The sequence below is a fragment of the Gorilla gorilla genome, chromosome 5 (genome assembly GCF_029281585.2).
Source record: "Gorilla gorilla gorilla isolate KB3781 chromosome 5, NHGRI_mGorGor1-v2.1_pri, whole genome shotgun sequence".
In the NCBI taxonomy this organism is placed as follows: Eukaryota; Metazoa; Chordata; class Mammalia; order Primates; family Hominidae; genus Gorilla; species Gorilla gorilla.
This window is the reverse complement of record NC_073229.2, coordinates 149,083,348-149,097,754: the sequence shown is the minus strand read 5'-3', so window position 1 is coordinate 149,097,754 and position 14,407 is coordinate 149,083,348. Positions and strand designations below refer to the sequence as shown.

At 35.1% G+C, this 14,407-nt stretch overlaps 1 long non-coding RNA gene across 1 annotated transcript in view; it reads left to right on the top strand.

The window, feature by feature from the left end:
* The window catches only part of LOC134758772 (uncharacterized), a 54,722-nt gene extending 45,328 nt beyond the window's left edge, over window positions 1-9,394 (top strand). The window contains exon 7 of the long non-coding RNA XR_010134360.1: window positions 4,761-9,394. This is a non-coding gene — a long non-coding RNA (uncharacterized lncRNA). The remainder of the gene's footprint in view (window positions 1-4,760) is intronic.
* The last annotated feature ends 5,013 nt before the right edge of the window (window positions 9,395-14,407 follow it).

The following is a 14,407-nucleotide window of genomic DNA, read 5'->3' as shown; positions in this document are numbered from 1 at the left end:
AAAAATATTCAAAACATCACTAAGAAATTGTATTAAGTCATTCTTGCATTACTAAAAAGAAATACCTGAGAGTGGGTAATTTATAAAGAAAAGAGGTTTAATTGACTCACAGTTCTGCAGGTGTACACTGAAAACATAACTCCAGCATCTGCTCAGCTTCTGGGGAGGCGTTAAGGAGCTTTTACTCATGACAGAAGGCAAAGTGGAAGCAGGTACATCGCAGGGACAAAGCAGGAGCCAGAGAGAGAGAAAGTGGGGTGGGGGAGGTGCCACACACTTTTAAATGACCAGATCTTGTGAAAACTCACTCATTTGCAAAGACAGCACCAAGCCATGAGAGATCCACTGCCATGACCCAAACACCTCCCACTAGGCTCTACCTCTAGCATTGGGGATTACAATTCAACATGAGCTTTGGGTGGGGAAAAATTACCAAATTTATCAGAAACAATGGTAAAAATTGATCGTCTATTTTCTCTTTCAGTCTTATTGCCCAGAGGAAACCATATTTACAGTATGTCCATAGGAACTTTCTTCATATATCTTCTTTTTCTGTCATGTAGATACTAATTTTAAAAACAACAAATACCAGATTGTATTTGTTTGACAAAAATACTTCTGAAAATTATGCAATTATGTGAGTGAATTACTTAAACTCTTTAAGCCTTAGTGTCCTCGACTATAAAGTGAGGATGTTAATTCCTATTTCAAAAAATTTGATGAGGAATAGATGAGTTAAAAGCAAAGTGCTTAGTAAAGTGACTGAAATATGGAAAAGGTTCAATAAATGCTGCATGTTAGTTATCCAGGGCTCTTGCTCCTTTTCGCTTCTCTGGTTGCAGTGCACTTTCAGTGTTCTATATGTAGTTGCACAAATGCATGTTATCCATTTATATCAGCCCATATCCTAGAATCAGTAACAGTTCAAGGAAGACGCTTAATCAGTGATCACTGAATGAATGAACACACCATGAGTCTAATACTTATTGAGCTGCTTTGCAAATATTTATTACGTCAGTTTGTCTCCTTTTTTTTTCTCAAAGCTCCTTGAAGACAGTGGCTTCCTTGTCTCACTCATTTTTTTTTACTCTACATCACACAAAGTAGGCCTTAACCAATATTTCGTAAACACAGGCATGCTCCTAATCTAGTCAAACTTAGAGCTACTCTTTACTTCTGCATAAGAAATTTGAAAGGAGCACATTCTAAAGGCTGACTGTGGAGTAGAAGGAGCGCCTCACAGCCTTATTCATCTCAGGCAATCTGCCATTCTTTTAAAGAGCTGAATAATCCTTTCTAGGTCCTTCTGACATTTTGATCTAGAATGCTTGCTTGGAGACTACCAAGGAAAGGGGATCTGATGTTCAGGATTATGATTTATCTTTGAAAGAACCCACAAGGGAGAGACAATTCATAGAGTTGAGGAAAAGCTGAAGATCTCTGGGGTCTTTTCTGGTTGGTCACCAGGCCTGGATTGACTTCTCTCTTCAAGCCCTCGGCATTTTTGGAGCAAAAAATCTTGACTAGGCACAAGGTATTGACTCTTCATTTTCATTTGAAAAATTACTCAATCTACTTGACTTTCCAACTTGGGTGTATATCTTCTAGTATTTATCTGGAGAAATTAAATAATCATTTTCCTCTTAAGTTGCTTTTAAATGTATCATTTACATAAAAATCTTCCAGTTGAGGTTGTGGTGAGCCAAGATCGCGCCACTGCACTCCAGCCTGAGCAACAAGAGTGAAACTCTGACTCAAACAAGACAAACAAACAAACAAACAAAAATCTTCCAGTTTACTTTCCAGAATTTCTTGGATGCCCTTTTATTTATTCGTAGTGCCACATCATCAGTTTCCCTACCTTGAAGCATAAATCCACCCATAAAAGCAGAAATTATCAATATTTCCATGTTCCCTATAATAAGTTTCAAACTTCCCATAGGTAGTCAACTACACACATAATAGTTTCTTTTTATTCTGGATGACATCTAAAGAAGTTTTCATTTCATAAAATATTATTATATCTGAGACAGTGAATTAGTCTCTATAAAAAGAGTGGTAAAATAGATATAACAAAATGTATCATTTTAACCATTTTAAAGTTTGCAATTCAGTGGCAATACATACATTTAAAATGTGTGTAATCATCACCACTATCTATTTCTAGAACTCTTCTATCACCCCAAATAGAAACTCAAATAAGTTTTTTTTAATGAGACTTTAAAAATCATTAATTCTGAAAGCATGTTGAAAACATTTGTGGAATTATTTTTCAAAGTTGGAAAAGTACATGAAGAGACAAATTATAGATACTATGTAAGTAGCTATTTGAGCTTTCTTTTTTAACCACAGCTTTAAAAATAATGTAAAAACAGATTAGAAGTATCCAACATTGCATATAGAACTAAAGTAGAAGTAGAAAGTAGAATAACAAATTAATTAACAAATATACCCCTACCCCACTTGGCTTTCTAAGTTTTTTGTACCGAGTTCAAATTTCACTTCCTCCCCAAGGAAATGTTCTTTATTAACCTTCAGCAGAAATAATTTCTTACTTCTTTGAAATTTGCTTGGTTAATAGTTTCTTTTACTTCACGTTTACTTTGTATCTCATTTAGAACACATCTCCCCCACCGAAGAAATAGGTCCTTGACAACAAGTTCCCATTCATTCATGAATAAAATATGTAATTGTATTCCTGTGATAAAATGTTTATTTTAATCATACTTTTAAGTTCATTTACTTTCACATGAAAAATTAACTTTTCCCGAATAACCAAACAATCTTGACTCAGAACAAGTTTGGAGATCCCATACTTTCTGATTTTAAAATTTACTATAAAGCCATGGTAATCAATACAGTGTGGTTCTGCCATAAAGACAGACACATAGAGGAATGGAGTAGAACAGACAAACCAGAAGTAAAATCTTGCATGTACGGTCAAGTGTATATTTCACAAGCATATATTTGACAAGCTTGCATATATTTGAGAAGTGGGCCAAGACCATTCAATGGGAAAAAGACAATCTTTTCAATAAATGATGTTGAGAACACAGAATATCCACATGCAAAAAGAACAAAAGAAGGAAGGAAAGAAAAAGAAAGAAAGAAAGAAAGAAAGAAAGAAAGAAAGAAAGAAAGAAAGAAAGAAAGTTGGAGGCTTATCTTACACCATATACAAAAATGAGCTCAAAATGAATCAAAGACCTAAATATAACTGATAAAAGTTATAAAACTCATAGAAGAAAAATTTAAAAACTATTCATAATATTGAATTTGGCAATGACTTTCTGGATATGACACCAAAACACAAGAAGCAAAATTTAAAAAGCAGATAAGTTGGACTTCATCAAAATTAAGACTTTCTGTACATAAAAGGATACTAGCAACAGAGTGAAAAATGCAACCCACAGAATGGGAAAAAATACTTGCAAGTCATATATCTGATAAAGGATTGACACCAAGAATATCTTTTTTAAAAAACTCCTGTCTTACTGTCTTAGTCCATTTGTGTTACTGTAACCAAATACCACAAGCCAGGTAATTCATAAAGAACATAAATTTATTTGTCACAGTTCTGAAGGCTGGGAAGTCCAAGATCAAGAGCAAGCAGTGAAGGCCCATTTCTCATGCATGATGCTGTGTATGTATCTTCATGTGGAGAAACAGCAGTAGAACAAAAGGCCTAAACTACTTTCCTCCAGCACTTTTACAAGGCACGGATCCATTCTTGAAGGTGGATCCTTCATGATTTCATCACTTTCTGAAAGGCCCCACCTCTTAACGCCGCCAAATGGGAATTGAGTTTCAATATGGATTTTGGAGGGGACACATTCAAACTATAGTAGTTTTTAACAACTCAAGAACAAGAAACCAAATAACCCAATTAAAAATGGGCAAAGGACTTAAATAGACATTTCTTCAAAAAAGATATACAAATAGCAATCCCATGAAAAGATGCTCAACATCACTAGTCATTAGGGATATGCAAATCAAACCCACAATGGGATACCATGTTACACCCATTAGGATAGCTATTATCAAAACCAAAACAAAACAAATACAGAAAGTAACAAGTATTGGCAAGGATGTGGAGAAATTGGGACACTTCTGCATTGTTGGTGGAAATGTAAATGGTGTAGCACTGTGGAAAATGGCATGGCAGTTCCTCAAAAAAATTTAACACAGAATTATCACAAAATATAAATGCCACATGGATATATACCCTTAAAACATGAAAGCGGGGACTCAAACAGATATTTCTACACCCATGTTCGTAGCAGCATTATTCACAATAGCTAAAATGGAAGGAACCCTAGTGTCTATCAACAGATGAATGAATAAGCAAAATTTGGTATGTATATGTGCTGTACAATGGAATATGATTCAGCCTTAAAAGGGAAGGAAATTCTGACACAAGCTACAATACAGATGAAACTTGAAAACACTATGGTAAGTGAAATAAGCCAGTCACAAAAGGAGAAAGATTGTATTTTTTGATATGAGGTTCCTAGAGGAGTCAAATTCACAGAGACAAAAAATCAAATATGGCTGTCAGGGGCTGGGAGGAGGGAGAAATGAGAAGTTCGTGTTTAATGGGTACAGTTTCAGTGGAGAAGATGATGGCAGAAGATGGATGATAGTGATGGTTTCATAATGATGTGAATATATTTAATGACAAAGAACTGTGTGCCTAATGCTTAACATGCACATTTTATGTTTTGTATATTTTACCACAAAAATTTTGATTTTTTTTTCAGGCTTACATTTTTTATTTTCCTAGCTGCCTAAAAGAAGATTTGATAAGAAAAAATTTTTCTCTTAATGACCTTAAAATTTTCTCTTAATGAACAAGGTCGTTCTGGACCTTGTTCTGGAACAAAAATGATCTAGTGAGATTTAATCAATTATACTCTGGAAGCATTTGTGACGTCTATAATTTTTCCCAGAACAGAAAATCAGCAACAGAATCCTTGAGCTCAAAGATAATCAAATCTAACTCCTGAGTTTCACAGACAAAGATGCGGAGACCTGGGGGAATATCGTGACTTGAGAAGATAACACAGCTGTTCTCTGAGGCAGTAAGTCCCTTGGCATTACTGCTTTAACAGAAGCTGGGAGGTTTACAGTCTGTTTACTACTTGGGCAAATCATATTAGCCAAGAAAGCAAAGTACTGATGAATTCAGTAAACAAGACAGCCATTAGAAAAACAGGATTAAGAAAAGGCTTGAAAGAAGCTTCAAGGCAGCTATGTTTTAAGATTATGAAGCCTTTGATTCCTAGCCATAGCACTCAGTAGTTGTATGACCAACTAAACAATTCACTTCTGTCTTCTGCAAATTGACTGGAATTGCAGGACATACCATATACCATGGAGCTCCTAGGAGATTCAGTGAAATAGCAAATATAGAGTGTCTGGCATGGGATATGCAGTCTATCAATGTTAGCCTTTGCTATGTAATCCAAAGTGATTTATTCCATAAGGAAAAAATGAGTTTGTTTTTTGTTTGCTTTCCTTGAATTCATCAGAACACAAGGCAGGGGTTTATGGAAATACAGTCTTGAAGAAAAAAATAAGTATTTTCCCCTGAGAGATGGAAACACTTGTGAAAAGAAATAAGTAGGAGCACAGGAGCTGGAGTAATCCTCTAGAGCAGGGGTCCCCAACCCCAGTCTGTGGCCTATTAGGAGCCCAGCCGCACAACAGGAGGTGAGTGGTGGGCAAATTAACATTACCACCTGAGCTCCACCTCCTGTGAGATCAGCAGTGGCATTAGATTCTTATAGAAGCACGAACACTGTTGGGAACTGTGCATGCAAGGGATCTAGGTTGTGTGCTCCTTATGATAATCTAATGCCTGATGATCTGAGGTGAAACAGTTTCATCCGAAAACATTCCACCCACCACCCCGTCCATGGAAAAATTGTCTTCCATGAAGGCAGTCCCTGGTGTCAAAAAGGTCATGGACCACTGCCCTAGAGACTTTTTTTTTTTTTTTTTTTTTTTTGAGATGGATTCTTGCTTTGTCGCCAGGCTGGAGTGCAGTGGAGGCATCTCTGCCCACTACAACCTCCACCTCCTGGGTTTGAGGAATTGTCCTGCCTCAGCCTCCCAAGTAGCTGGATTACAGGTGCATGCTACGACACCCAGCTAATTTTTGTATTTTTAGTAGAGATGGGGTTTCACCATGTTGGCCAGGATGGTCTCGAACTCTTGACCTTGTGATCCGCCTGCCTCAGTCTCCCAAAGTGCTGGCATTACAGGGATAAGCCACCATACCCAGCCTAGAGACCTCTTTTAAAGGGACTCCTCAACAGGCTCCTCAGTCCAGGGTCTTTGCCCTCTCCCTTGTGGCTCCTGTCTCTCCAGGGCCAGCCATGCAAAAGCACGTATCTCTCAGATCTCCCTTCCCTGGTGATCCTTTCCATTTTAAGGGTTTTATTGATATTCGTATAGAAAAACAAACAGAAATAATATGTTGGGCAGGAGCAAAGGTTCAGGAAATTTCAAAAGGATCTTTTAGTGGTCACTTCCTGGGTTATGCTAAACTGCAAATGATACTAGATTTACCTTTTTCAGAGGCTATTTCTACTTTTAGATGGCCCTGTGGAATGATCCTCTTATTATTTATGATTCTTTTATTCTAAAAAATGGAGCAGTCGAAATTTGCCAAATGGCCATGCTATCACAACCCCAAAACTATAAAATTGTGCTATATACTTTTTAAACTTTTTTCTTATATATAGATTTTGTTCACCAAATCACTGCCTCAAATGTCTGGGAAATTGTGCTGAGAAATATTATTCTTAGGTATTCTGTATAGTATTTGAAAGATTAAGAAGTATTAAATAGCAAGCTTATTAATAATTATTTATGCTTATTAGAAACTTATTAGCTACAGTAATTTGGGGTTTCCAGTTACAACCAGATGCTAGACTAAGATCTTTGAGGAAAAGAACATTGTCTCATCTCTGCTTCTCTAACTAGAGTTGTAGGCACATAATAGATTATCATTGAATGGTCAAATAAGTAAAAGAACTAATAGAGAAATAACAATAAGCTGGCTGTTCATTGTTCAGTGAAACCAAATGGTCTTAATTATTTTCTAAATGTATGTTTGATCTAATTGTACTATCATTTTGATTAAGTTCTTTCCTTAACAAGTACTTAAGGATTAATGAAATCCATTACATAAAAAGTACTTTTTTTAGATTAAAAAATAGTTTGCATTTTAAAACTCTGTAAAATGCACACTAATGTCCAAACTGATGCCCAATATGCAGCCTATATCTACAGCAGCTTTTCAAATATTTGGATGCAGATTTTCAAGTCCTAACATATGCTGCTCCAATTTCATAAAAAATTTTACTTAGCAAATGAAACCAACCATGTATTTTAGTTCCAAAAGAAAAATAAAATTATTTCCATAGGGTTACACAAAGAACAAAAACTGTTGCATTGAGATACCAAAAACATGTAGAACTAATAAGTTCAGTGAAGTATAAGATAACTAAACAAAATACAAAAATCAATATACGATATACAAAAATCAGTGGTATTTTCATACGACGGTAATGAACAATCTGAAAATAAAATTAAGAAAACAATTCTATATTTACAATAGCATCCAAAATAATAAAACAGGAATAAATTTTACAAAAGAAGTGCAAAACTTATATTCTCATTTATAATGCTGAAAGAAATGTTAACAGACCTAAATAACTGGGAAGATATATCATGTTCATGGACTGAAGGACTCAATATTTTAAGAAGACAATACTTTCCAAACTGATCTACAGATTCATTACTACCCCTATCAAAATCTTAGCTCACATTTTTGCAGAAATTGATGAACCAACTCTAAAATTTGTATGGGAATTGAAAGAATCCATAATAGTCAAAACAGTCTTGAAAGACAAAAAAGTTGGAGTACTCACACTTTGCAATTTCAAATGTGCTACAAAGCTACAATCATCAAGACATTATGAAACTGGCATAAAATTTGACATATAGATGAATGGAATAAAAGTGAGAGCCAAAAATATAGTCTCCCATTTATGACTTACTGATTTTCAACATGGACGTCAAAAGCAATTTAATGGAGGAAGAATATTCTTTTCAACAAATGATGCTGGGACAACTGAGTATCAACCTGCAAAAGAATGAAGTTGGACTTCTAGCTCACACCATATAAAAAAATCAACTTAAAATAGATCAAAGACTCTCATGTCACAGCTAAAACTAGAAAACCCTTAGAAGAAAATATAGGCATAAATCTTTGTGATCTGTTGTTAGGCAATGATTTCTTAGCTATGACACGAAACACACAAGGAATAAAACAAACAAATAGATAAATTAGATTTATTCAAATAAAAAACCTTTGTGCTTCAAAGGACAATACCAAGAAAGTGAAGAGAAACAGAAAGAAAGAAAATATTTGCAAATCATGATATCTGATAAGGGATTTGAATTTAGAATATAAAAGAACACCGAGAACTCAACAATAAAAAGACAACCCAATTAAAAAACAGGCAAATAATCTGAATAGACATTTTTCTAAAGAAGACATACAAATGACAAAAAGCCCATGAAAAGATACTCAACATCATCAGTCATCAGAAAAATAAAAATCAAAGCCACAATGAGATACCAATTTATATTCACTAAAATGACTATAATCAAAAAGACAAATAATAACAAGGGTTGGCAAAGGTGTAGAGAAATTAGAATTTTCATACATTGCTTGTGGAAAGGTAAATTTATACAGCCACTTTGGAAAACAGCTTGGTACTTCCTTCAAATGTTAAAAAGAGTAACCATGTGGTCCAGTAATTCCACTCCTAGGTATATACCCAAAAGAAAGCAAAACATATGCTCAAATAAAAACTTGTTCATAAATCTTCATAGCAGCATTATTCATAACAGGCAAAATGTGAAAACAACCCAAAGTCTGTCAGTTGATAAACAAAATATTATATATTCAATACACAGAACTATTATTCTGTCTGAAAATGAATGTAGTACTGATGCTTCAACAACATGGATTCTACAAAGTGAATAAATCTTGCAAACATTATGCTACGTTAAAGAAGCCACTCACAAAAACCGTATGTTGTGTACTGCCTTTTATGTGATATATCCAGAACAGGGAACTCTATAGAGACAGAAAGTAGAATAGTGCCTAGCCAGGCCTGGCCAGGAAGATTCTGGGAGGCAATGGAGAGTGACTGCTAATAGATACATGATTTCTTTTCAGTGTGATGAAAATGTTCTAAAATTGATTGTGGTGATGGTTGTATAACTGTGAATATACTAAAAACCAAAGAGTTGTGTACTTTAAATGGTTTAATTGTATGGTACACAAATTATATCTCAATAAAGCTATTAAAAAGATGCCATAGTTGAATCTGTGTGCTGAAACTAGCTTTATAGTCAAATCTTCTCTCTCATATTTTATAGATAATTTACTAAAGCAAAGCTAATAATAATTTCATAATGATACTCATTCCAGATGAGGAAACTAATTATTCTTTTAGGCCAAGGAAATTAAAAACAATTTCCTATCTGAAGATTCACTGACACAGGCAAGAAAGATACCATATTTTTAATGTCCTGCCTCATCTAAAGATGGCAGGGAGACTCTAGTTTGTAATACAATAGTAGGGATTCAGAGTCAGCCACTTGGAGACCAAACAACTTGCTCATGTGGTACAGCCCCATGTCATTCCTGATTCCAAAATGCATCCTCTTTTAGGGATAGGTGACCATAATATTATAATGTCATCTCACCTAGGCAGAGTCATCTTCCTTAAATGAGTCAACTCATGGAAGACAAACACCAGGTGGGTATGTGTCAGTGCTCAGGGGTGATTGAAAATTTTGGGCCAAGCACAGTGGCTCATGCCTCTAATCCCAGTACTTTGGGAGGCCAAAGCAGGAGGATTACTTGAGCTCAGGAGTTCAAGACCAGCCTGAGCAACATGGCAAGACTCTGTCTCTACAAAAAATACAAAAACTACTGGGTGTGGTGGCGTGGCACATGTCTGTGGTCTTGAGAGGCTGATGCACGAGGCTCACTTGAGCACAGGAAGTTGAGGCTGCAGTGAGCCCACTGTTACATAACAGTAACAGAACTGTTTATCAGCAAAAATAGATTGCCTTGTGGAAGGCAGCATCTAGATACAGTAGAAAATAAGGAGGTAAGTTGACAAGTAGGTACTTTATATCTCAGAGCATGATCTTTTGATGATAGCTAATGTTAAGTTTCTGAACTTGCAAATATGTTAATCAAATTCTGGAACATAGTGACTCCTGTTCAATCAATATACTGTATTATGTAACCACTCTAAGAAGCTCAGCCTTAAAATTGTGAGCATTAACCATATTGCTATTTATTTTAAAATTACTTTAAGGCTAAAAACAGATGAATACCAAATACAGTGCATAAACTTTTATTAATTTCTCGATTTAAAAAGTGCAAGTACATATACTGTTTAAAAAATGGGAAACTTTAAATATTGACCATGTATTTGATATTATTGAATTGTTATTAACCCTCTTGGGTGTGGTAATTACACTGTAGATATAAAGGAGAATGTCTTTTTCTTAGGACATATGTGCCCACGTATTTAAGAGTGAAGTGTCTTGACATCTACAATGTGTTTTCAAATGTTTTAGAAAAATAAATACTTATAGAGTGTGGAAAATTGTATCTTAGAACATGTTGACAATTGGTAAATCTGAGTGAAGGTTATATAGGTGTTCATTGTCCTATTCTTTCAACTCTTTGGCAGCTTTTAATTTTTCAAAATTAAAAGGAAAAGTTATTATTATAAATTAATGACAACCATATCTATATTCAATGGTCTGCTTTGTTTTCTGGTATTAATTCTACTCATTTGTTTATTTACCCATGCATTTGTTCATATGATTAATGTTTACTGAGCACCTACTATGTGCCAGAAGGTAAGAATAAATAGATGAATATAGCATGGCTCCTACCATCAAATAATTCATCATAGCCTATCACTTAACAGGAAAGGCCGCATTTCAGAGTCTAAGATGCTGCAGTGACTCTCAGGAGGTGGACTACATTCAGATCAAAGGAAAGGAAGGAGTATGGATAAACGTTAACATCTATTGAGCATTCCCTTTACTGCATCGAGGGGAGGTGTGTGATTAAACATGCAATTACAGTAAGGTATGACTAGTGTTCTGTTATGACTGTAAGGTGTTATGGCAGTACATAGCTGCGGGGGTCTTAACTTAGTCTGGAACACAAACTTGTGGCGGAAATGGCATTTATCTAAAACTTGAAATAATTACCCAACTGGACAGTGGTGGAAAAGCCACAGTAAGAAATCTCTGGCAGTGGGAAATCATTTGCAAAGTTATTTGCAAAGTTATGATATTGAGATAGAGCACAGCACCTAAATTTATTTGTTTCAGTATGGTTGGAGCATACATTAAATGCTAGAGGAGAAGCTAGAAATCAGGAAAGACAGCAGTCAGGAGCACAATCATGAGGCATCTCTAAACCTTGATAAAGAGTTCAGCCTTCATCCTAAAAGAATGGGAGGATTTTAAGCAAGGGAATGACGGGACAGGATCTGCATTTTAGGAAGAACACTCTTCTCACACTGAGGAAAATGGATTGAGGGGGAACAATATCAGACCTAGGCAGACCTAAGGTATTGTTCATTTTGTTTTCTTTGCCCTGAGGTCCACTTTATCTGATATTAATATAGCTCTCCTACTTTCCTTTGAGTAATATTTGCATGGTTTATCTTTTTCTACCCTTTCACTTTAAATCTGCCTATATTGTTATATTTGAAGTGAGTTTCTTATAAAAAGCATATATTTTGGTCATGTTTTTAACAAACTGTTCCAATCTCTGTCTTTTAATGGGTGTATATAGGCCATGCATATTCAATGTAAATACTGGTATGTTGAAACTTAAGTCTTCCATATTTTACTGTTTGTTCTTTCTGTTGTTTTCTGTTTTGTTTTTCCTGCCATTCTGCGAGTAACTTAAACATTTTTTAGAATTCCATTTTGATGTACCCATGCCATTTTTTCGAGTATATATCTTTGTATAGCTTTTTAAAGTGGTTGCTATATACATATATATGTATATGTATATATGTATATACATGTATATATATATAGCCACTAAATATATATAGCCGCTATATATATATATAAATGTAAAACATACCATAGCCTATTAATGTTGTCATTTTTCCAGTCTGAGTCAAGTGTAGAAATCATATCTGCTTTTACATTTTTTGTCTTAAATATTTCCACAATCTATATTTATAACCACATCAGATTGTTTTAATTTTTGCTTCAACAGCCAGAATTCTTTAAAAAACTCAAGAGGAGAAAAAAAATCTACCTTATTTACCCATATTTTTGCTTACCATGTTCTTTATTTGTAATCTTTCGAAAAGATTTCTTCTTTTATCATTTTATTTTTGTTTAGGAATCTTCTTTCTGGAATTTTTAAAGGGTAGGTCTGCTGGTGATAAATTCTCTTTATTTTTCTTTATCTGATAATGTCTTGATTTCTTCATTCATGAGGAGTATTTTTGGTGGGTATAGGATTTGGGGTTGATAAATCTTTTTCTTTTTCTTCCAGAACTTGAAAAATGTTTTCTACTTCCTTCTGGCCTGCATGGTTTCTGATGAAAAGCCTTTTTTATTTAAATTGTTTTTCCTAATAGATAAGGTGTCATTTCTGTCTCTCTGCTTTCAAGATTTTTTTCTTTGTCTTTAGTTTTTACAAGTTTGACGATTATAGGTCTTGGTATGAATTTCTTTGGGCTTCTCCTTTTTGGGGTCCACTTAACTTTTTGAGTCTGTACATTTATATCTTATGCCAAATTTGGAATGTTTTTAGCTATTGTTTGTTAGAGTATTTACCAGCTCTGCTGTCTTTCTCCTCTCCCTTCAAGACTCTAATTACAGTAATGTTTAATCTTTTGTTATGATCTCAAAGGTCCCTGAGGCTCTGTTCACTTTTTGTTTAGTCTACCTTCTCTCTGTTATCGATATTGTATCATTTCTATTGATGTATCTTCAAGTTCATTGATTATTTCTTCTGTCTTCTCTATTCTGCTGCTGAGCCCTTCCACTGAGTTTTAAAATTTGGTTCTTCTGTTGTTTTAGTTCTAAAATTCACATTGGTTTTTATTTATATCTCCTACTTCTTTACTTTCTTTTATTTGCTTTTTATTGCTATTTATTATTCCATTTGAAGCAATAATTTTTATAATGGCTGCTTTAAAACCTTTTTTCAGATAATTCTAACATTTCTATTAGCTCAGTGTTGACATCTGTTGATTGTCTGGTGTATTAGACCATTCTCCCACTGCGATGAAGAAATATGCAAGACTGGGTGATTTATAAAGGAAAGAGGTTTACTTCACTCACAGTTCCACATGGCTGGGGAGCCCTCAGGAAACTTACAATCATGGCAGAAGGCAAAGGAGAAGCAGGCACCTTCTTCACAGGGTGGCAGGACAGAGTGAGTGCAAGCAGGGGAAATGCCAGATGCTTATGAAAGGGAAGAGGCTTACTACTTCCTGGTGAGGGTGAAAGTACCAGTTCCCTACTGTCATCCCTTTGACACCACCCTAGCGGGGAATGTGAGGTGGTGGTTTGGGCACCTAGCCTGAGGCTCACAAGAGTGGAAGTTTAGGCTCCCACTGGGCCTTTGCTGGCTTGTGTGGGAATGGACCATAGTTTTTTTCTGTGGTGTCTGGCTTGAACAGAGAGGTTATTGTCCAAGAATTTTTGGTTTTTCTAGCTCTTTGACTAGAGAGAACAGCTTTTTGTTGGGGGTTTTCATCTGCACCTATTGGCATTGCTATGTAGTCAGGTTCTTCAGCTCTAAGTCTGAGATCTATAAGGCAAAAGCAAATACAAAAAAAAAAAAAATGCAGGGGACTCACAACATTTTTCTTCGCTTCCAATGTCCCTAGCCAGTCTGCCATCTTCTCTCCCACTTTCAGAGTCTTTTTGTGTTTGTTTTATATATAATGTTCAGAAATTTTAGTTGTACTTCAGGGGAGAAATAGATAAAAGTATGTCTATTTGATTTTCCCCAAAGCAGAAGTTCCCTTTTTGTGTTCATTGAAAAGAGATATATTTAGGATACAGAATTAGCTTGACTTGATTTGTTAAATGTGGATCTTAGAAAGTGTTGTCTAATGGCCTTAGAGCAATAATGCCACAATTTTGGGCATCCCTTTATCCCAGGCCCAATATCTCTGTTTCTATGAAATCAGATTTACTTTTAGTTATAATTCTGTTATAATTTTAGTTATATTGCCTGTGTTGATTAAGAACATTCCAAGCACTTTGAGAGGCCAAGGCCAGCAGATCACGAGGTCAGGAGATC